The sequence below is a fragment of the Orycteropus afer genome, unplaced genomic scaffold (genome assembly GCF_000298275.1).
Source record: "Orycteropus afer afer isolate SDZICR_OR568_19922 unplaced genomic scaffold, OryAfe1.0 scaffold00219, whole genome shotgun sequence".
NCBI lineage: Eukaryota > Metazoa > Chordata > Mammalia > Tubulidentata > Orycteropodidae > Orycteropus > Orycteropus afer.
Genome location: NW_006921806.1, coordinates 4,924,973 through 4,949,106, shown reverse-complemented (window position 1 = coordinate 4,949,106; position 24,134 = coordinate 4,924,973).

Below are 24,134 nucleotides of genomic sequence, written 5' to 3'. Positions count from 1 at the left end.
GGGGTCCAAGATTATCTTCTGTGTCTGTGTTAATTGGTTTCCCTTTTCTTTGTTGAAGAGGGTCTGTGCAATCCTTCTGCCTAGTCTGCCATCTTGCCCCGCCTCTGTCCAACTATTAACTCTTAACTATTATGGCATTAGATGCCTATGGGTAAAAGGACTTCTCACCATTCACAGATCTGTGTTCTCTCCTTCCTGATTATGCAGATTGGTCATGTTTCCCAGCCTCCATTACAGCTGGGTGGGCCATGGATAGAAGTGATGAGTCACTTCCAGGAAGGCCCACAAAATTGTCCACTCTCTTTGCCCATTTCAACCAGAAGGCAATCCCAGAGCAACCTGGGAAGTAGTTTGTGGAAGATGGTAAAGCTTTCATCAACTTGGATCCCTGAATGACTGTGTGAAGGAGGAACCCTCCTCTCCCACCCACCTACCTCTCCCATCTTTCTCAACCCCCATCAACCTAGAACTTTTGTGGATTGTTTACATGAGCAATTAACACATTTCTCCACACTTCCCTTATATTGGAGTCATTATAGCTTTTGGGGTCTATTTGTTGTAATAGTTGTTGTTGCTAGTTGCCATGGACCATGGTAATCTTATGTATAACAGAAGGAAATGTTGCCTGGTCCTGTGCCATCTTCAAATTCATGGCATGTTTGAGTCAGTCCATTGTTGTGGCTTTTGTGTCAATCCATCTCGTTGAGGGTTTGCCTCATTCTTGCTGACCTTCTACTTTAACAATCTACTTTATTAACAGGGTGTTCTTTTGTAGTTATTAGGCTTTCCTGATAATGTGCCCAAAGTAAGTGTGCTAAGTCTTGACATCCTCACTTCTAAGGAACATTCTGAGGGACACATCAGTTAGCTTTCCCTAATGATCACAGTACATTTTAAGATTTCCTTTCACTGCTTTATCTTGAAATATTGCTAGGCATTTTTGTGTTTTCTATTCACCTCACGATATTAGCTTCTGTTCTGTGACTGGAAATGCTTGAGAAATGTTATTCCCAGACACTGAATTTTTCTGTGTTTTTGTTCAGAATGCCATGTCATTACAGTTGTTTTCCCAGCAGCATTGGATTTACGTGGCTTCGCCAAGGCTCAGCTCCCAGTTGCTATGTTTTATATTCATCTTGGGATCTGGATGGTGGCTGTATGTACCAGGGCCCCTGTCTGACTGGGTACTGCAGTTCCAGAACATTCCATACCTGGGGGTGTCTCAGCACATAGCAGGTACTCAAGGGGGCTAAGTGACTGGGTCAGACTCTAGTCCAATGTGCTTGGAGTGGAGCCTTCAATTAACTGCAAGCTCTTCTAGTGCAGGGAGTTTGCGAGGCCCTTACCCTTCAAAATGCTTGGTTTGGCTTGTCAGCCAAGCCTTGACGATGGGTAGCAAGATCCTGCAAAAGGTCAGCATTCAAACCACAGTTTTCAGTGAACTGAGGTTTAAGAAATGGAATTAGATTCTGCTTATCCTATCAGGAAACATATTATCACTAACGATATAGCTGAAAAATATAAACAATCTAAAGAAGAAAATGTCACTCATAATCCATCACACAGAAATAATAACTGGTATATATCTATGTTGTTGCTGTAGGTGCTATTGAGTTCAGTTCCAGCTCATTGTGACCCTATGTACAGCAGAACGAAACAGTGCCTGGTCCTGTACTACCCTCACAATCGTTGCTTTGTTTGAGCCCATTTTTGCAATCAATGTGTCAATCCATTTCACTGAAGGTCTTCTTCCTTTTTTCACCGACTCTCTACTTCACAAAGCATGACGTCCTTCTCCAGAGTCTAGTCCCTCCTGATAACATGTCAAAGTAGGTGAGATGAAGTCTTGCTATCCTCACTTCTAAGGAGCATTCTGGCTGTACTTCTTCCCAAACATTCTTCTGGCAGTCCATGGTATATTTAACGTTCTTTGCCGACATCATAATTCAAAGGTATCAATTCTCCTTCGGTCTTTTTTATTCATTGTCTGGCTTTCACATGCATATGAGGTAATCAAAAATACTATGGCTTGGGTCAGATGCACCTTAGTTCTCAAAGTGACATCTTTGCTGTTTAACACTCCATAGAGTTCATTTGTAGCAGATTTCCCCAATGCAATAAGTTGTTTGAATCCTCGACTGCTGTTTCCATGATCATTGACTGTGGACCAAGTAAAATGAAATCCTTGATAACATCAATATTTTCTGCATTTATAATGAGTTGCTTTGGTCCAGCTGTGAGGATTTTTGTTTTGTTTGTGTTGATGTGTAATCCATACTGAAGGCTGTAGTCTTTGATAGCCATCAGTAAGTGCTTCAAGTGTTCTTTGCTTTCAGCAAGTGAGGGTGTGTCATCTGCATATCGTAGGGTGTTAAAGAATCTTTCTCCAATCCTGATGCCACATTCTTCTTCATATAGTACAGATTCTTGGATTATTTGCTCAGTATACAGATTAAATAAGTATGTTGAAAGGATACAACCTTGATACACACATTTCCTGATTTTAAACCAAATGGTATCCTCTTGTTCTCTTCAAATGACTGCCTGTTGGTCTATGTACAAGTTTCTCCTCATGAGGAAAATTAAGTGTGCTGGAATTTCCATTCTTCTAAATGTTATCCATAATTTGTTATGATACACACAGTCAAATGCCTTTGCGTAATCAATAAAATGCAGGTAAACATCTTTCTGGTATTTTCTGCTTTTAGGCAAGATCCTTCTGACATCAGCAATGATATCCCTCATTCTACATCCTCCCCAGAATCTGGCTTGAATTTCTGGTAGCTCCCTGATGATGTACTGCTGCAACTGTTTTTGAAATATTTTCAGCAAAATTTTATTGTGTGTGATATTAATGATATAATTTTCATATTCTGTTGGATCACCTTTCTTTGGAATGGGCACATATATGGTGGATCTCTTACAGTTTATTGGCCAGGGAGCTTCTTCCAAATTTATTGGTATAGATGAGTGAGAACTTCCAGTGTTGTATCCATTTGTTGAAACATCTCAATGGGTAATCTGTCGATTCCTAGAGCTTTGTTTTTTGCCAATGCCTTTAGTGCAGAGGAAAACTGCAAATTAAATGAATAACAATATATCATATTTCAGTTATCATATTAGTATATACTAAAAAGATTGTCATTACTGACCTAGGGGGAAGGTGAGGAACATGGAAGGCTTTGTCTCTTGTTTCTGTGGGATAATTTGACAATACCTATAGAAAAACTTAAAATGTGTACATTTTTACATAAAATTCCATTTCTTGGAATTTATCCTGAAGATGTAATGAGAGATAGGCTCCCAAAATTATGCACAATGATGCTTTATTATATCATTTTATAATAAGTAAAATCTGAACAGCCTACATAGCCAAGAACAAAGAATTAATTAAAAAGTTATATTTATTCAAACAATGACATTTTATGCAACTATTGAAATGATCCAGTAGGTCTACATTTATTGACATTGGAAAATGCTAGTTGTACAAATTGCAAAAATGTGTATAGTATGACCTATTATATATTAACAAATTGTACACATAAGGAGCTCTAGTGGTGTAGTAGTTCAGGCATTTGGCTGCTAACCAAAAGGTTACTGGTTCAAATCCACCAGCCACTCTGTGGCTTAAAGATGAGGCAGTCTGCTTCCATAAAGATTTACAGCCTTGGAAATCCAATGGGGATTGTTATAAGTTGGAATCAACTTGATGGCAGGGAGAATCACACATCTATAACACAATGTACATGCATTTTTGTATGTTCCTATAGATATGCTATTGTTCAAATTTATGCACCAACTACTAATGACAAAGATGAAGAAATTTAAGATTTTTATGCAGTCTGAAATCGATCAAACACACAATCTCTTGATTGGTAATAACTGGTGATTGGAATGTGAAAGCTGGAAAAAAGAAGATGGATCAGTACCTGGAAGATATGGCCTTGGTGATAGAAACAATGCTGGAGATCTCATGACAGAATTTTGCCATTGAGTCTGTTCCAATTTACAGCAACCTCAAGTATAACAGAATGAAACACTGCCTGATTCTGGGCCATCTTCACGATCATTGGTATGTTTGAGTTCATTTTTGCAGCCAGTGTATACTTTCAGTGCCTTCCAACCCAGGGGCTCATCTTCTGGCACTATATCGGATGATGTTCTTCTGTGATCCATGGGGCTTTCATTGGCTAATTTTTGGAAGTAGATCACCAGGTCTTACTTCCTAGCCTATGTTAGTCTGGAAGCTGGGCTGAAGTCTGTTCACTATGGTGACTCTACCGGCATTTGAAATACTGGAGGCATAGCTTCCAGCATCACAACAACATGTAAGCCACCACAGTATGACATAAATTTATTAAATTCTAAATGTTTGGAATTACAACAGTATCAACCTCATAGGGTTATTTTGAAAACTAAATAAATTAGTTTATGTATGCTTAGAGTAGTATCTGGCACCTAGTAAGCACTATATAAATGTTATTTTAGAATTTGATCTCAATTTTATGAAGACATATGGTTGTTTCATTACACACAATCACAAATTAATATTTTATAAGTCCCTCTTAACATTCCTCTAAGTCATCTGGTCCAAATAGGCTGCACTAGCCACAACTGGATCTTAAATATTATAACTGGATTTTACATGTTAAGAAAACATTGCTCCAGGGGAAAACCTCTAAACTGGAATTGTGAGTAAGGTAGGAGAGAAACATTATGAGCAGGGAGAAATGGAGAGCCATGAGGACTAGGGCATCACTGGATCACGTGATGGGTAATGGTTGGCAAGGATGGTGTCTTGAGGAAGGTGAAACCTAGAAGGAAATTCAGAGCCCTCCAGAGACCATCCATTAAATAGAGAAATATCTATTTAGGTGCCAAATTGGCTCCGCAGTCTAGGATAGGAATAGACAGAGCCCCAGGAACTGCTGCATAACCAGACAGGAGTGTGTCCAGGAACTTTTAATGCAACCTCAAATCAATGACCAAGGGTTGCACAGCCTTGTGTAAAAGTTGTGAGGCTGTACTGTTTTGCTTAATTTGTATCTTTAAAAGCAAGAGCTCAGCTGGATCCCAGTGCAGTTGGGTGTAGTGCATGCAGCCCGTGGAGGGCAGCAGCTGTCCAGTTACAAGTAAGTTTGCCCTTCAAACCTGCAAACCACCCCCGGTAAATACAGAAGAAATGCAATCAGGTCCAGAGAACTTACTTTGTTGCCATTCTTTAGAGAAAAGTATTAGAGACAGCGTGTGCCAGGACTGGCACTGGTAGACAAACCATGTACACCATATGATTGCCCAACCTTCCTTCCGAGGAGTGGCTAGTGGGTTTGAACCGCCAGCTGTCTGGTTAGCAGTCAAGTGCCTTAGCCACTATGCTACCAGAGCTCCCTGCCCTAACTAGTCCAGGGTACTTCTAGAAACAAATCAGATCAAGCCCTCTTCTCTTCAAACCTCCAGTGTTCCCCCTTCAGTCAGAATCAAAGTCATACTACTGACCCCCAGCAACAAGACTCCCAGAAATCAAGCTCCAATCACCATGTGACTTTGTCTCCTGCTCCTCCGCTTCATTCATCCCACCCTCTGCTTGCCATTGATCACCTTTCTGTTCTCTCTCTCCTCACCTCTCCTTGTCTTTGCTTAAATATCACCTCCTCCCTGAAGCCACCCAGTCATGCAGTTAGTTTAACATGGCAACCCTCTCTCCTCCCTTTTCCTTGCCCTTCCTCTCGTTTCTGTGTAGCACTTATCATATGTGTTCTCTTTCATGTTAGACACTACATGTGCTCTTTATTTGCTTGTGTCACTCCTTGAGCAGAGGGAACAACCTTTTTGTGCACTGATCTGTCCTTAATGATGGGCTCCATACATACTTGAGGAATGAATTCATTATTAGTTGAAAAAGCAAGGTGAAGAACAGTGGATAGAAATTGTTACTACTTTGCAAAAAGAAGGCAAATAACTTATGTTTGTAGTTTTGCATATGTACGCAACATCCCAGAAAGGATAAGAAAGTAATAGTGATGGTGGAACTGTCTGGGAGAGAAAGGTAAGATACCTTTCACTGCATTTCTCTTTATATTTTTTGATGTTTTAGTTCATTATAGCCTATTTAAAAATTAAGTTACATTTTTAAAATTAAATGTAAGAGGAACCCACGATCCAAACATTTGCCATGGGCACTCCCTAAGAAATGCCCCACATTCTGGTTCACTAGAGTTCAGCACAGAGATTGTGACCAGTGACACACCCCAGAACCTTTAAGGAGATGTCAGGAAGGATGCCGAGGACAGCAGTGTTGAGGGCCATAGGGACCACCACTCTGGGAGGGTTGTAAAGCACCTGCATCATGACTCCTAGCCTTTTGGGAAGTGGACAGAAGGAGGGTCTTCCTCTGCACAGAGCTCAAGCTGCTCTTGCCTCATCCACCCTGGCCTGGTCAGTATCACAGTGCCCACTGAAGTGGCTCATCTTCAGGCACAGGCTCAAGGGGATCAGCTGGCCACTGACACGAATGAAAATAGAGCCCTTCTGGCATCCTCTTAAAGGTGGAAGCATCCAGATGGTGGAAGTGACACACCCTCTAGCACTTGTTGGGGGGGCCCTGACTGCAGACTGTCCTGTGACCCAATGGATAGGGCTCTGAGAAAGGATGACACAGTCATCCTGTGAGACTAAGGGGAGGGCCAAGGATGGTGGGCCTGGCAGGTATGCCTGCTGCCTGGACTGGGAAGGAAATAGCCACAGAGCAGAGGCTTGGGGAGCAGGGTATGGAGGGGCAGGGCCCTTAGAGTTAATTTCTGTCCCCTTCACTGATTTTGTCAAATGCCCTCCCTGAAACTGAAATAGCATGGACCAAACTCAAGCTTGGGAATCAGATAGCTCATGCAGTCATTCATCGTTCAATAAATGTGTGAACTCAACTTTTTCCAGATGTGGCCAGTGGGCTGGTAGATGGTCCCATTCTTCAGTGTTGAAACGTGTTTTCATCTCTCTTTCTGTGTCTTCAGAGCTGTCATCTGAAGCCAGAGAAACAACCAAAAAAAACCCATACAAGCTCGGGACCATGGCTGCAAGGGATATCCAGCTCAACTGGCATAACATACTACACAAAAACACTGTTCTACATCCTACTTTGGTGAGTAATGACTGGGGTCTTAAAAGCTTGCAAATGGCCACATAAGATGTAACAATTAGTCTTTCCTCATCCAGAGCAAAGAAGAAAGAAGAAAATAAAAATGTGTAGAAACAATTAGTCCAAGGGACTAGTGGACCATGTGAACCTCAGTCTCCATGACCCTGAGGCCAGAAGAACTAGATGGTGCCCAGTCACCACTGTCAACTACTCGGAAAGGGACCAAAATAGGATATACTGGATAGAATGGGAGAAAAATGTTGAACAAAATTCACAATCATGAAAAAGACCAGGCTTACTGGTCTGACAGAGATTAGTAAAACCCCCATGACTATGGCCCTTAGTCACCCTTTGGACCTGGAATTGAACTCACTCCTGTGGCTTCCAGCCAAACAACAGACAGACGTGTAAGGTGAACATTTACACCAGGTAGGTACACTCCCTAGAAGAATCAATCATGGGAGATCAGAAGGGCAGCATTTGCACAGGGAGATAGCTCAGAGGGCAGAAATGCATAGGAAAGAAGGACACAGGGAAAAGGTAAACATAGGGAGGTAGTAGGAAGACAGGTGTTTTATTACAGGAATTGCAAACCTACGTCATGAAATAACATGTGTATGAACTATTGTAAGGAAAATTAATTTGCTCTGTAAACTTTCACCCAAATAAAAATTAATAATAATGAAAAAACAGAATGGGCACCCAAAAAGAAAAGTTCACACAAAACAACAGCTTCAAGGACAGGGCACTAGATGACAATGGAGACATTGACACTGAGATGGACATGGTCTGGCTGTGTGCAGAAGGGAGGCCAGGAACCCAGCTGGGCAGTCTCCCCTGCATCTGAGAGACGTAATTCCACTCTGTGCCCCATATCCTCTGAGATGGGGCCAGTGGCACAAGGGCCCTGCCAGCCAATTGTCCTTTATAAACAACACACGCAGGGTGCTCCCAGTCATGAAGGTGCACTTGGGAGAAGGTCAGTGTGGTGGGGCCAGGCCACCTCACCCAGGTCCTGGCAGGGAGTGGAGAAAGATGGGGAATGTGACCTTGGCTCAGTGGCTGGGCCACCCAGCAAAGGCTGGGGTCCCTTCCTACTCCTGCTCAGTCATCTTCCCAGGGGCTGGGGCCAAGGAAAATGCCTGTACATTGCACGCAAAGCTCCCTTACTTTGCCCAGGTTTGTCAGAGCTTCATGGGGAGCAGCTGTAGTTGGAGGCCGCAGGAACCACTGGTCAGAAGAGGGTGCTGCTCTCTTCACCATCATACTTGCCAGTCAAGGCTCTTTAGAGAGCCCCCTTCCTTGATTAGATGTGTTCTGTTGGTTCCATGGAACAAGAACCACTGTGATGGGAAAGTTAGCATATTTTAGACCCTATCTGTGGAGAGGCTTGGTGGGAATCTCATCCCTATCCAGAACGGAGTCATCCTGCTTCAGTCTACAAGCTCCTTTCACAACCAGAATCGCAAATTGACCACAAGAAAAAAAAAGTTTCTTTATTACCAGAAGGCAGGCAAGCCCCAGAAAGGACCCAAGAGCAGAGAGCACTCTGTTCATGAGCCTTTATCTCCCTTCCTGCACCTTCTGCCTCTTCTATTCATGGAAGGAGAGAATTGAGCTTGAGCAGAATGAGAGGAAACCAGGACCAAAGGGCAGTCCGACAGAGTGGTACCATCAGCTGCTCCAGAAATCCTGGATGTAAAAATGGGCTTTTCACAAAACATTTTCTTGTAGGAGATGCAAATTACAGGCATTTTTAGGACTTATTAATGCACTGAGCACTAATTCCCAGACTGTAAGTTACCTCCTCCCTTCACCCACTCAAAGACATCTGAGTGTGCAGCTAGCTTCTTCCCTTTTAAATTCTTTCTTAGAATAATGACTTTTTTTTTTTTTTAAAATAGAGGGAATACATGTGCATTGTAAAATTCAAGCACTACCAAAAGCTACAAAGAGAAAGCAAAGAAATCACTGCCAATTCCACCACTCAAAAATACCCCTCATTCATGTTGGGTGATGCAACGTCATGTGAGACAGGCCCTAGGCAAACTCCAATGGAAGAAGGACCAAAAACCAAAAACCAAGCTCACTGCTGTCAAGTCTCCAATGGAAGAAGGCCAGTCTTGTTAAATAGATGGACAGGCAGAGGAAGAGGGAGTAAGAATTTTCTTTGAATTTAACAGAAGAAAAATAAATTGAGTGGAATTGAAGGACTGCTAAAGTTTAGGTCATTGTATCTTTCTAACAAGAAATGATTTCCAAAATTTCCCTCAAAGTAGCCAGGAAAACCCTGAAAGGAGAAAATTTTTGGGGGGTGGGTCTAGCCTATCTGACAAAACAACACCCTCAGGACATGACAAGTGGAACAGAAACCCAGAGACAGGTCCAAGCATATCAGGAAATTAGTACAGGATAGAGGGGGCATCTTAAATCCCTGGGGCAAAGCTGGACTTTTAATACATGGTGCTGAGACAGTTGGATAGTCATTTGGAAAAATGATCAAAGTGGATCCCTACCTCACATCATGAAAAAAACCAAACTCTACCAAACTCACTGCCATCAAGTCGATTCTGACTCATAGTGACCCCTCTTTGGGTATCCCAGGTAGTATCTCCATGGAAGTAGATTGCCCAATTTTCCTTCCAAGGAGTGGCTAGTGAGTTTGAACTGCCAGCCTTCAGGTTAGTAGTCAAATGCCCTAGGCACTACACCACCAGAGCTCCTCACATCATATACAAGAATAAACTCTCAAGGGATTAGGGTCCTAGATGTAAAACACAAAACTATACAAGTTCTAGAAAGAAGATATGGGTGAATTTCTCTCTAACCTGTATATAGGGGAAAAAAAATCACAGCTGTCGAGTTGGATCTGACTCATAGCAACCACACCTTGGGTTTCCAAGGTGGTATTACTACGGAAGTAGATTGCCCAACTGTCCTTCTGAGGAGTGGCTGGTGGGTTTGAACCTCCAGCTTTCTGGTTAGCAGTCAAATGCCTTAGGCACTACACCACCAGAAAGGCTTTCTAAAAATGACTCAAAATCCACTGGCAAGAGAAGATAGATGGCTGTAAAAAAATAAAAATTTTTGCATATCAAAAAACCATGATAAACAAAGTCAAAGATGATTGAAAAATTAGGAGAGAATGTTTGCAACATATACCACAGATAACTCTTACAAACTGAGGGACAAAGGATCAAAAACCCAATGGAAAAATGGGCAAAAGGCATAAAGAGACAATTCACAAAACAGATATCAAAAACACACGAAACATGTTCACTCACTCATAATTAGAGTATATAAATGGAAGCAATGCTGAGACACTATTTCTCACTATCAGATTGGCAAAGATCACAAGTATGACAACACGTTCCGTTAGCGGGCGTGGGAAACAGACGCTCTCTTATGCTGCTGGTGGGAACATAACTGGCAGTGTTCTCCTGGAGGGGGATTTGGCAACATCTAATAAAACCACATACACGTTTACCTGTGGACCCAGCTACTGTGCTGCTGGGAACCTACTCTGAAGATACGCCCCAACAAAATTCAAATACATGTGCCCCAGTCACTCCACTGGAAGTAACACTGCTTGTCACTGCTAAACGCTGGAGACAAACTGAGTGTCCACCACAGGAGCAGTTGATAAACTATGGTGGGTCCACCGGTTTGCAATAATTTACAAAACACACTGATAAGCGGACAAAGTGCAAAAGAGTATCTGTAATCTGCTGCCTTCCATGTGAAAGGCTGTGGGAGCCAGTAGGGAGTGAGGGAAGAGGGAAACAGTAGGGGCAAAAGGGACAGTGGGGGCCAGAGGGTGGCAGTAAGAGGGTAGAGAGAGCAGTGGCCAATGTGGGGAAAGTAGGGCAGTACAGGAAAAGTGGGTGCTGAGGGGGCAGTGTGAGGGCAGTAGGGTGTGTTGAGGGCAGATGGGGCAATGGGGGGGCAGAAAGGGCAATGAGAACAGTGGGAAACTCTGGGAACATTGAGGGTAGTGCCGTGGAAATAGGAGGGCAAAGGCGTAGTGAAAGGCAGAGGGGCAAGCAGTGGAGGGCAGAGAAGGCAGGGGGAGGACAGTAGGGCATGTTGGGACAGTGGGTGCAGTGAAAGGCAAAGGGGTAGGCTTTCTGTCGAGGTTGATGAGTGCACATGGGGGATTTCATGGGTTGGCAGGGAGGGGAAATTAGAAGTGGCATTCGAGGGTCTCCAAGAGGATCTCCAATCTAGCACAGGCACCTTCCCTCAGCTCTCCTACTCAGCGCTGCCCACACCCACAGTGGCCTCAGCACACATCCCTCTCCCAGGAGCCTCTGATCACTCCTTGTGCAGTCGGTGCTCTCTGGGCTCTCACTGGGCAGTCTGAGCCCTTGCCATGCCCTACTGTCTCTCAGCACACTCATCTGTGCACTTCACCTCCCCCAACAGGACCTGGCTACACTCCTGCCTTTGCCTCCAAGCTTCTCCAGAGATGTGTTCTCTGCCTACACATCCCACTACCACCACCACCACCAGCAGTGTCTGCACACTCTTTCCCCAGGCCCTGTATGATCCCTCTCTCATGAAGCTGATGAAAAACTACTTATCTTTAAGACTCAGCTAGAACACTACCTCCTCCAGGAAATCTCCTGGAGTACAGGCGCAGCCACTTGGGTGCCCATAGCACCTTACCCATTGGCTCCAGACCCACCACCTTTGCTGACCAGTCAGGGGAGCTGGGTGGCTACTAGTGTGTCTGTGGTACAGAGGGCTGTGTTACAACCACTGTGCCATCTCTTCCTAGATGTACGATTCTAGGAGATCTACTTGGGCTCCTGAGCCTCAGTTTCACCTGGAGGACGCCTGGTCCATAGCAAGTGTTTAGGGAACTTGAGACTGTGTCCTGGAAGGGGTCTGCACAATGTCCCTCATGTTGTAGCCCTTGATGAATAGTCATTGAATTGAAAAGATATATATTTCTATCACTGAAGAGGGAGAATCCAGTAAAAATAAGGGGAAGAGCCCGCTTTACCCGACACGTGACCTACCTTTAAATGGGATCATGATTTTTCCAAAGTGCTTTGTAAACTCTTAGACAGGGCTTTGTGAGAGGGTGAGCTGTGCAGTTGCCCAGTGCTCAGAAGTGCACCACTTGCCAGTTTAATTTTTTAGGGTTACCGTCTTGAAATGTTAATAATATTATCTTTGAATTTGTGTTTTGTAAGTGAAGTCCAACAAGACAATGGAGTCCCACACCTCCTGACCCCCATCCAACTACTGCTGGTACTCAGCGGGGGCTTAACTGAATTGTGGGGTAGGGTCCCTGGGAGTTTGTGAGGTCTGCACTTGTCTTGAAAGTATCCTTTATGTCCTAGGGAGCACAGTATTAAATAGCAAATAAAGGACATCATGACGAGCAGAGAGACAGAAGAAGAGAGAGAAGAAAAGAGAGACAGAGAGACAGATAGATGGACAGACAGATCAAGAAAGAGCTTTTTTTTTTCTATGTTTTGAAGAGGACCCCCTCATTTTCATTTTGCACATGGCCCTGGAAATTGTGTAGCCAGCCTGGTTCCCAGGTATAACACAAACATGAGATACCTTGCCAGGGATTTCTCTCTAATCCAGAAGCCATATGCTGCACTTACCTATGTGGTTTCCTGGGACCTCGGACCCACCTTCCTCAGTGATCCTCCCCTAACTTAGTGATGTGAGCAGGCAAGTGTTGTCTGCAAAACTACTGCATGAGTTAGCCAGTGCAGTGAGGCAAGAAGATGATATAGAAGGCATATAGATTGCCGAGGAAGAAGTAAAGGTGCTTCTATTCATAGACATGTGGAAAATCTTAAGAAATCTACCAAATCAGTACCCATACTAGAATTAATATGTGAACATAGCAAGACTCCAGGATACAGGTCAACAGGCAAAGTCAATTGTATTTTTATATACTAGCAAGAAACAACTAAACCAGAAAACTAAACTGACTGTCGTGGAGTTGGATCCAACTCATAGCAACCCCTCCTTGGGTTTCTGAGGCGGTATCCTATGGAAGCAGATTGCCCAATCTTCCAAGGAGTGACTGCAAGATGAAAATTTAAAAATACTATTTACAATAGGATCAAAACTCTTAAAATACTCAGGAATGAATTTAACAAAAAGATGTGAAAGACCTCTACACTGTGAACTACAAAACACCACTGAAAGGAATTAAAGACAATCTAAATAAATGGAGATGTATACCATGATCATGGCTAAAGCACTTGACTGCTAACCAGAAGGCTGGCGGTTCAAACCCACCAGTCACTTCTTGGAAGGAAGGTTGGGCAATCCTACTTCCGTAGTGATACTGCCTCGGAAACCCAAGGAGGGGTCGCTATGAGTTGGGGCCGACTCGACGGCACATAACAACAACAACAACAACCATGATCATGGACTAGAAGACTCAACATTGTTAAGCTGTCCATTTTCCCCAAAATGACCTATAGAATCTATATATCCCAGCAGGCTTTTTTTGTAGAAATTGAAAAGCTGAGTCTAAAAGAGTTATGGAAATGCAAAGGACTTAGAAAAGCCCAAACGATCTTGACAATGAGATTGATGATTTATACTGGGTTACTGATAGGAGCCCTGTGGTACAGCGGTTAAGTGCTCAGCTACTAACTGAAAAGTCAGTGGTTTGAACTCAGTAGGCACTCTGCGGGGGGATGATGTGGCAGTATGTTCCTGTAAAGATTGTTGTTGCATGTCATGGAGTTAATTCCAACTCATAGCAACCCTACAGGACAGCTCCATAGGGTTGCCTAGGCTGTTATTTCTATGGGAGTAGATGGCCAGGTCTTCTCTCCTGCAGAGCAGCTGGTGGGTTAGCAACCAAGCATTAACCATTGTGCCTCTAGGGCTCCGATTCTCGGAAACACCATGGGGAAGGTGTTTGTCCTATAGGGTTTCTATGAGTCAGAATTAACTTGATGGCAATGGTTGTTTGTTTGATTTACTACGAAGTTATGGGAATCAAGACACTGTTACATCAGAGTAGATCAGAGCAGACAAATAGATCAATGGAACAGAATAAAGAATCCAGATATAGAACCACTATAGTGACAGAAATCAGAAAAATGCTTTCCTCTTGTTAAAGGAACTTTCTGGAGTGACAGCTGTTCTAGATTTTGATGGGGGTTTTGTTTTCAATGTATATGTATGTGTCAAGGAGTCCTTGAGTGGCACAAACAGTTAAACATCGGACTACTAACCAAAAGGTTGGTAGTTTGAACCCAGATAGGAGGTGCCGCTGAAGAAAGGCTTGGCAACCTGCCTTTGAATGGTCACAGCCATGAAAACCCTGTGAAGAACAGTACTACTCTGATGCACATGGGGTTGCTGTGAGTCGGAATCGACTCAGTGTCAACTCAACTCATCTGCCAAAAGCCATCAAACTGTGCTCTTAGGATCCCTGCATTTTACTGTATGTAAATTGTATGTCAATGCAATGAATTATTATAAATGAGAGGGTTTGATGGGGCTGGGTCAGGATGCCTGCCAACATTGCTAAGAAACAGGACCAGAGAAGGAGAAGCTAACACTTCAGGTAAACATACTGTAGGTTTATTTATTTATTTATTTTTTAAAAAGTATAGTAATTGCTGTTTTAACAAATGTGTTAACGGGTTCCTATAATTTTCAAGAAATGTTTCTAATTATTAAGCTCAAATCTGCCTGATAGTCAGTAGCCAGCTGTGATGGAGGCGGATATGCTGGTGGGAGCTGTGGGCGTGGTCCAGGCTGGATGCCCACAGCCCATGCTGACCAGCATGTGGGGGAGATTGAGTGTCCTGAAATGGCCGGTGGAACTTCCCACACTCCTTACAAAACAAGAGTAGCCAGTGTCCATGAAGCACCTCTTTGAAGCAGTGCAAATGAGGACAAGACCACGTAGCCTCCTCCTGAGTTCACAGCGACATATGGGACGGACTTGTGACTGAGGCCCTGGAATTCTCCCTGGGTACTTCCCTGTATGCCTGAGTTTCCAAATGGAGGGCCCATCTGATCCCTTCATCTAAGCCTACCTATCGGGCTGTGTGCTAAGTGCTGAAGTAATAAAACGTAAGATACAAAGACAGCAGGGCATGAAAAGGCCACTCATGCATGGTCCCCTAACCAGTGCCTACTCTGGAACCTGGAGGGGCTCACCGAGCTCCCTGTAGCCCAAATGCACTTTATTTAATGTGCAGCAAAACTACCATAAGCTAGTCAAGGGAAAAAAAAAATGTTTTTCACACTTTGGGAAATAGTTTAAGCTTTTATGTTTCACTAAAAATGGAAATGGAATTCTAGAAAGCAAAAATAGGTGGGCTCAGACATTCCTGCGATTAACATACATCCACTCCTACTAGCAAGGCTGGAATCCCAGTTCTCATGGGCCAGGACCCCCTGCTGCTGTAGTGACCTCAGGCATCTGGTCCTCTGCACATTCCCTTGAGGTGCTTTCTTCCCAGCAGAGGGGCCAGGTGGCCTGCACAGGCCTCAGGGTCTGCGTCCTTGCCCCCTGGGTCCCTTTGGGGCTGTAGTGGACTGCATTGCTCCCAGGTGTGGCCTCAGTCCTCTTCAGTGATGATGACTAACATAATTCTCTTCCTAATTTTTTTGTCACTTGGACTTTCCCTCAGAAAACAGACTTGCTGAATCCCTAATTAGGGACTCCACTGCAAGTTTCCATAGTGTCTGGCACTGGATGAGTGGAAATATTTTCCACTGGAGATCTGACACCAAGTTGCCATTGAGTCCATTCCAATTCATGGTGATCCCATGTGTTTCAGAGTAGAACTGTGCTCCACAGAGTTTTCAATGGCTGATTTTTGGAGATAGATTGCCAGGCTTTTCTCCCGAGGCACCTCTGGGTGAACTCAAACCTCCAATCTTTCAGTTAGCAGCCAAGCACTGTTTGCATCACACTGTTTTAAAACACTGAATAGTACATCCCACCGTGGTTTTGGTGGTGGGGTGGGTAGTGTCTCTGGGTAGACCTCAATGCAGGCAGAAACAATGACTTATATTTGAATGTATGGTTTATAGAATATTTAACATGTCTCATTTATATTTACATTTTATCTTTATATACTATGTACTATATTAAGGCACTTGACTACTAACCAGACGGTTGGTGGTTCAAACCCACCAGCCACTCCTTGGAAGGAAGGTTGGGCAATCTACTTCTGTAGTGATACTGCCTTGGAAACCCAAAGAGGGGTCGCTATGAGTCAGGTCTGACTCGACAGCACATAACAACAACATTTTATGTATTTCGTTTATAAGCGAAGTTACAACAGCCTCTCTGATAGGGATACTGAGTCCCAGAGAGGTTCAGCAGCAGCCCTAGAAGGTGGAGGGACAATTGTGGTTTGAACCAATGTCGAGGAAGAGGTCTGTTCTCACAATACCTGCCATAGCTACTTTCATACAACTGGATAGAAAGGGAGGGATAAGAGCTTTTCCTCTTCTGAGTGTCATGGCTTCACCTGGCTACAGCAAAGCAGCCAGCAGGGCAAGGCCACAGGCCTCAGCAAGTGCTAGGGGAGTTCAGAGGGCCCTACTTCCCTGTGCATCCTCCTTGTTCCTTCCACCACTTGGCCTGAGAAATAACACATGAAGTAAGTCTGGTTGAGGGTAGTGTAGGAGAGAGGGGAATTTACTGAAGGATCCTGGGGTCTCTTGAGGAATCCAAGGAAGCATAGAAGGCAGAGGGCCCTGGCTTCGCCCAGGTTTGTCTGTGTTTTTGATGAAGAAGGGGGCAGTGCTGGGACTTTGGCAAATCCAAACCAAGTGAGGAAGCAGCATGTACCACTCAGTGATTCTCAAATTATAGAGTCACTAAAGACCCCTGGACTTCCCACTGGAAATGGGCTCCCATTTCCAGAGAATTTGACACAGTTGGTGGGAGAAGTTGTAGGGGGTAGCAAATATGTGCATCTGTGATGAGCCATCCAGGTAATGTATGGTCTGGAAGCCACTGTCAGAGAAAAATCCACCCAATTTATCTAATTGTAGCAGGAAAAATTGGTATCCACGCCGAGATACTCAGAGATGCTCTCCTTTGTCTCCCACCTGCTAAGCTAAATTCCACTGAGTAACTGGGGATAGAGAGAAGAAAGATTGGCTTAATCAAACCAAAATGAATTGGGCAAGACAGATATTCTGCGAAGAGAAAATAATACATCCAAATAACAGCTAGGCTGGGGTGGGCTTTTGGAGAGAGCAGCAGGGGGAGAGGAGCTAGAAGCAGGTATGCTGTGATGAGTGGTTCTGGGGTACAGAGGGCAGGAAGATCTGCAGGAAGTTGTGCTACGTGCAGCAATGTGAACCCTTCCTACTCTATCATTTTCCAATAGACTGGCATCAAGATTTAAATTAGTTTTCAATTCTTTGTGCATGTCATACTGCCATTTCTTCTGAAGGTGACATCATGCCATGGCAGGCACCGGACACAGCTTCTTTTTCCTTCCCTTGGGCAACCCTCACTAGAGACTAGGAAGACTGGGTGTAGCTTGAATTTAGTTTGACTCTTGCCCAAAGAAGAAGAAATAGAAAGTCTTATGCCTAGTGAAGAAATTGAATCTATAATTAAAAACCATCTTGCAAAGCAAGCTCCAGGATTGAAAGACTTCTGAATTCAACAGCTGATTTCAACAAAGCTTTGATGCTCTTTATGGTTTTAGGTTTTACATTTAGATTTTTGATCTATCTTGGGTTATTGCATATGGTGTGAGGTACGGATCTTGTTTCATTTTTCTGTAAATGGATATCCAGTTTTGCCAGCACCATTTGTTAAAGAAACTAGCTTTTCCCCACTAAATGGATTTTGGCTCTTTGTTGAAGATCAGTTGGCCACAGGGGAATGGATTTATTTCTGGGTTATCAATTCTGTTTTATCAGTCTATGTGTCTGTCATTGTACCAGTACTAGGCTCTTTTTACTACTATGGCTGTATAGTAAGTTTTGAGATTGGAAGTATGAGGCCTCCTAATTTGTTCCTCTTCTTCACTAGTGCTTTGCTTATTTGGGGGTCTCTTTCCTTTCCATATAAAGTTGGTGATTACTTATCTCTTTAAAGAATGTTGATGGAATCTGGATCAAGATTACATTATATCTGTAGATCACTTTGGGGATCAACAAAGCTTAAGGAACAATTAACACCAGCCTCAATTAAACTCTTCCAGAGAACAGGAACCACCACTTGTCTATCACTTTGTCGTACTGTGGTGGTTGCTTGCTATTCTGAGGCTGGAAACTAGCCATTGGTATTTCAAATACCAGCAGGGACAGGTTTCAGTAAAACTTCCAGACTAAGACACACTAGGCACTTCTGAAAAATTATCCATTGAAACCTTATGAATGTCAGTGAAACATCGTCTGATAGAGTGCCAGAAGATGAGCCCTTTGGGTTGGAAGACACTCAAAATACAATTGGGGAAGAGCTGCCTCCTCAAAGTAGAGTTGACTCTAATAAGGTGGATGGAGAAAAGCTTTCAGGACCTTCATTTGCTGATGTGGTACAACTCAAAATGAAAAGAAACAGCTGCAAACATCTATTAATATTTGGAACATGGAATGTACGAAGTATGAATGTAGGAAAATTGGAAGATGTTAAAAACGAAATGAAACACATAAAGATGAATATCCTAGGCACTCCAAACCAAACCAAACCAAACTCAGTGCCATGGAGTCAGATTCAACTCATAGCGACCCCTCCTTGGGTTTCTGAGGCGGTATCACTACAAAAGTAGATTTCCCCATCTTCCTTTCGAAGAGCAGCTGGTGGGTTTGAATCACCAGCCCTCTGGTTAGCAGTCAAATGTCTTAGGCACTACACCACCAGAGCTCCTATCCTAGGCATTGATGAGCTGAAATGGACTGGTATCGGCCATTTTGAATCAGACAACCATATGGTCTACTATGCTGGGAATGACAAATTAAAAAGGAATGGCATCACATAAATCATCAAGAACATTTCAAGATCTACCCTGAAGTGTAATGCTATCAGTCATAGGATAATATCCATATGCCAATAAAGAAGACCAGTTAATTCAACTATTATTCAAATTTACACACCAACCATTAAAGCCAAAGATGAAGAAATTGAAGATTTTTACCAACTTCTGCAATCTGAAATTGACCAAACATGCAATGAAGATGCACTGATAATTACTGGTGATAGGAAAGCGGAAGTTGGAAATGAAAAAGAAGCATCAGTAGTTGAATACATGGCCTCGGTGAAAGAAATGACACTGGAGATCACATGATAGAATTTTTTAAGTCCAACAACTTATTTATGGCAAATACCCTTCTTCAATAACATAAACAGTGACTATACACATGGACCATGCCAGATGGCACACACAAAAATCAAATGAACTACATCTGTGGAAAGAGACAATGGAGAAGCTCAATAACACCAGTGAGAACAAGACCAGAGGCCAACTCTGGAACAGAGCATCAGTTGCTCATATGCAAGCTTCAGCTGAAGGTCAAGAATATCAAAACAAGTCTGTGAGTGACAAAATATGACCTTAAACAGAAACTCTTAGCAAAGCAGGAATAGGAAAAATAAACAAAAAACAAAACAAAAACTTCTTTAATCTGATAAACAGCATCTATATAAAAAAATTTCCTATAACAAATATTATATTTATTGATGAAATAGTAAAAGATTTCCCTGAGATCAAGAATAAGACAAAGCTGCCCACTATTAACACTCATGTTTGGCATTTTACTGAAGGTCCTAGCAAGTGAAGCTAGTGAAGAAAAGGAAGTAATGGATAAAATAATTGTAAAGGAAGAAATAAGTCATTATTCATGAACAAAATGATTATCTTTGCAGAAAATTCAAGACTCTTCAGATAGCTATTACAATTATTAAGTGAACCTGGAAAGACTGCTGGATACAAGGCCAATATACAAAAACAATTTGTATTCTATATAAACCAGAAGGAGCTCTGGTAGCATAGTGCCTAAGGCACTTGAATGCTAACCAGAAGGCTCGCGGTTAAAATCCACCAGCCACACCTCGGAAGGAAGATGGGGCAATCTACTTCCCTAGTGATACTGCCTCAGAAACCCAAGGAAGGGTCGCTATGGGTTGGGTCCAACTCAATGGCAAATAACAACAACAACAACTTAAACCAGAAACAAACAGTTACAAAATAAAAATAGGGAATATTCATATCATCAATGTCACCAAATACCTAGGACTAAATCTAAATAAATGTATGCAAAATATCTGAAGATATGGAGGGCAATTGAATAAGACCTAATAAATGGAGGGATAAGCAAGAATTGGAGCACCCAGTACTGTGAAAATACTCATCCTCATCAAATTGATTCATGGTGTCAACATAATTCTACTAAAACTTCTAACAGGATGTTTTGGAGCAGTTAATAAGCAAGTTAAAAATTTTATAGGGAAATGCAAAATAGGAAAATTTTGAAGAACAAAATTGGAAGATGATTCTGCCAGGTAATAATACTTAACGCAACTTCAATAACTAGGACAGTAAAAACTGGTGCAATGATAGGCCACTGCACCAGTGGAACAAAATAATGAGCCCAGAAAACAGCAAAAACCACCCACATAAATGAGTATATTTGATTTATAACAAAGGTAGCACTACAGAGCATCAAGGAAAAGGGTGATCTTTTCAATAAACAGTGCTGGGTCAACTGGACAAAGACAAACTTGTCATCAGGTTGATTCCAAGTCATAGCAACTCCATGTTTCAGAGTAGAACTGCTCCACAGGATTTTCAATGGCAGTAATCTTACCGAAGTAGATCACTAAGCCTTTCTGCTATGGAACTGCTGGACGGATTCTAAACACCAACCTTTCGGCTGACAGTTGTTATGTTGTTAGATGCCATGTTGTCATCTCCAACTCAGAGCAGCCCTATGGATAACAATGAACCATTACTCAGGCCTGTGCCATCCTCCCAATAGTAGGTATGTCAGCCCACTGTTGCAGCCACTATGTCAATCCATCTCACTGAGGGTCTTCCTCTTTTTCACTGACCCACTATTTTACCAAGAACAGTGTTCCTCTTCAGAGATTGGTCCCTTCTGATAACATGTCCAAAGATAGGGAGATGAAATATTGCCATCCTTGCTTCTAAGGAGCATTCTGGCTGTATTTCCTCCAAGATGCATTTATTACTTCTTCTGGTTTTGTTGAGCAACAAGTGTGGCATTGAGTTAATTCTAGCCCAGAATAACCCTATATGACAGAGTAGAACTGCCCCATAGGGTTTGTTGTTGTTGTTGTTACGTGCTGTTGAGTTAGACCCGACTCATAGCGACCCCTCGTTGGGTTTCCGAGGTGGTATCACTACGGAAGTAGATTGCCCAATCTTCTTTCCGAGGAGTGGCTGGTGGGTTTGAACCACCAGCCTTCTGGTTAGCAGTCAAATGCCTTAGGCAGCCTGTAAATCTTTATGGGAGCAGATCGCCAGGCCTTTTCTTCTGCTAAGCGGCTGGTGGGTTTGAACCACTAACCTTCCAGGGTTCCTATTTTTCTGGCAGTCCACAGTATATTCAATATTCTTCACCAACACCATAATTTCAGTTAGTAGCTGAGAGCAAACCATTTGCACCACCCAGGTCAACTGGATACCAAATGAGGATTTAAAAAAAAAAAAAAAAACCCCAACTCAATCCTACCTCACACTGTACAGCTTGGTTGTTGTTCTAAACTTGAACATTGAAACAAAAATGCATCTAGAACTTAACAGAAACAAATTTCATGATCGTGGAGTAGTCAAAGATATTTTCAACCAGGCTGTAAACTACAAGACCTAGAATATATGGTAGTTAAAAATCCTGCCCCAAAAAATGTTTTATATAACCACGAGGCATCTAATTTGTCACTAACCAAACTTTCGTTAGGCCAATGTTCAGCCTCCAATTTTGACTAGAATAACTCCAGCAAGATGTGAGGAGGGAGCAGGGGTCCCACTCATGGTCTTCTCTCTCCTCTTGCCTGGCTTCAGGTCCTCATTACCTTTTAGCTTCTCAAGAAAGACTATTGAATTAATAAATAATGCAGCAAGAAAGGCAAAAACAAAAAAACAAAACAAAACAAAAAAAGCCCAAAAAACAAAACCTACTTTTACTGGTTCTAGTCCGTTATTTCAGAATAGTATGTTACCAGGAACCATATTGCTTTTGCATCTGATTAAAACAAAAAATCGACTGACATTCAAAATAAGTTGGTGAAGTTGCTAATTTTGTTTGATTTACATATTTATTTATACAGCCATCTTATCCCACAAAGAATCTGAAGTGTTTATTAATTCTAAACCCAGCATTTATAGTCCTTTATAGTTTATAAAGTAATTAAACATACTTTGTCTCACTTAATCCTCACATTGTGTGTGGTTTTATTATCTCAGTTGTAAAACGGGAAGGAGGACTGGTGTTCATCTAGAACCTGCTTCCTTATTAACTGCTGCACATCTGTCATCCCATGGAATCTTCCCAGCAATCGCAGGCACTGTGGAGAGCAGGTCGTGCTTGCCAGTGTTCTGCTATTACAAACAATGCTGCAATGATCTTGGACACATCTGGTAAACATGTACAAGTTTCTTTAGGATGTATGCTTAGGAGTGAGACTGCAGTTTTTTATGGTATTTATGCCTTCTCTTTGCAAGAAAATTCTAAACTGTTTTCCAAAATGGTTTACCAATTTATTCTCCCACACACACTGTGTTAAGAGTTCCTGTGCTAATACAACCAAAACCAAAACCAAACCCACGGCTGTTGACTCCAACTCATGGCAACTCCATGCGTTAAAGCAGAACTGCTCCACAGGATTTTCTTGCCTGTAATATTTATGGAAGCAAGACTGCCAGGCCTTTCTTTCAAGGTGCTGCTGGATGAGTTTACACTGCCAATCTTTCAGTTAGTAATTGATTGCTTAAAAGTCTAGATACCTGGTTGGGGAATTCTCCTAGCCAGATTCTTTTGTCTTGCCCTTTCTTCTACTAAAATTAAAAAAATATAGTTAATATGCTATTTGCTTTACCAAAATGTTGTGTAAAATAGATGTAAATTATAAAGCATAATATATGACTTCTTAAAGATCTCTGGTGGCACAAAAGGTCAGCAGTTCAAACTCACCTGCTGCTCCGTGGGAGGAAGATCAGGCAATCTACTTTTGTAAAGATTTACAGCCTTGGAAACCCAATAGGGGTCACTATGAGTCAGAATCAACTTGATGGCAGTGAGTTTGGTTTGGTTTTGGTTATATCCCCACAATCCAAGAATAAGACTATTTCTAATAACCTTCAACTACATGTTCCTCCCCTATCCTATTCTGAGTCTTTCCAATAGAGGCAATCTCCACCTTAAATTGTGTGTCAATCACTCCTTTGTTAGTAAATTGAGTATTATGTGTACATACACATATTTATGCCATACATACATGCATGCTTAAATCTTACGATGCCAAGTTCTCCTAGTTTTAGCCTTCTTAGTCTTTCACTCAACATTGTTCATGATTCACCCATGTTGAGTGTTGGTGTAGTTGATTTATCTCCATGACTCTTTCACAACATGTGTACAATGTGTGGACTTACCACAATATACTCATTTTCACCCCATGAGATGGACAAGAGAAATATTGTGAACATGGCTACTATGCACATTCTGGTGCATATGCCCTGACCACAAGTGTAGGTTTTTTTTCTGAAGTATGTTCTGACACAGAAGGCTGAGTGAGAACCTTGGTGAGATGGATTGGTACAGTAACCACAATGATGGATTCAAACCCATCAGCAATCACAAGGATGACACAGGGCCAGGCAATGTTTCATTCTGTTGTACGTATGTAAGGTCACTGAGTTGGAGTCAACTTGACAGCAGCTATCTATCTAAACCCCAACTTGGTCACATGCACTAGTTATCACTTTATGTTACTGCAATTGGGCTTGCTGAGGGCTCTGTTTAGGATTTTATGACTTTAAGGATTTTATTAGTGGCATTGGTC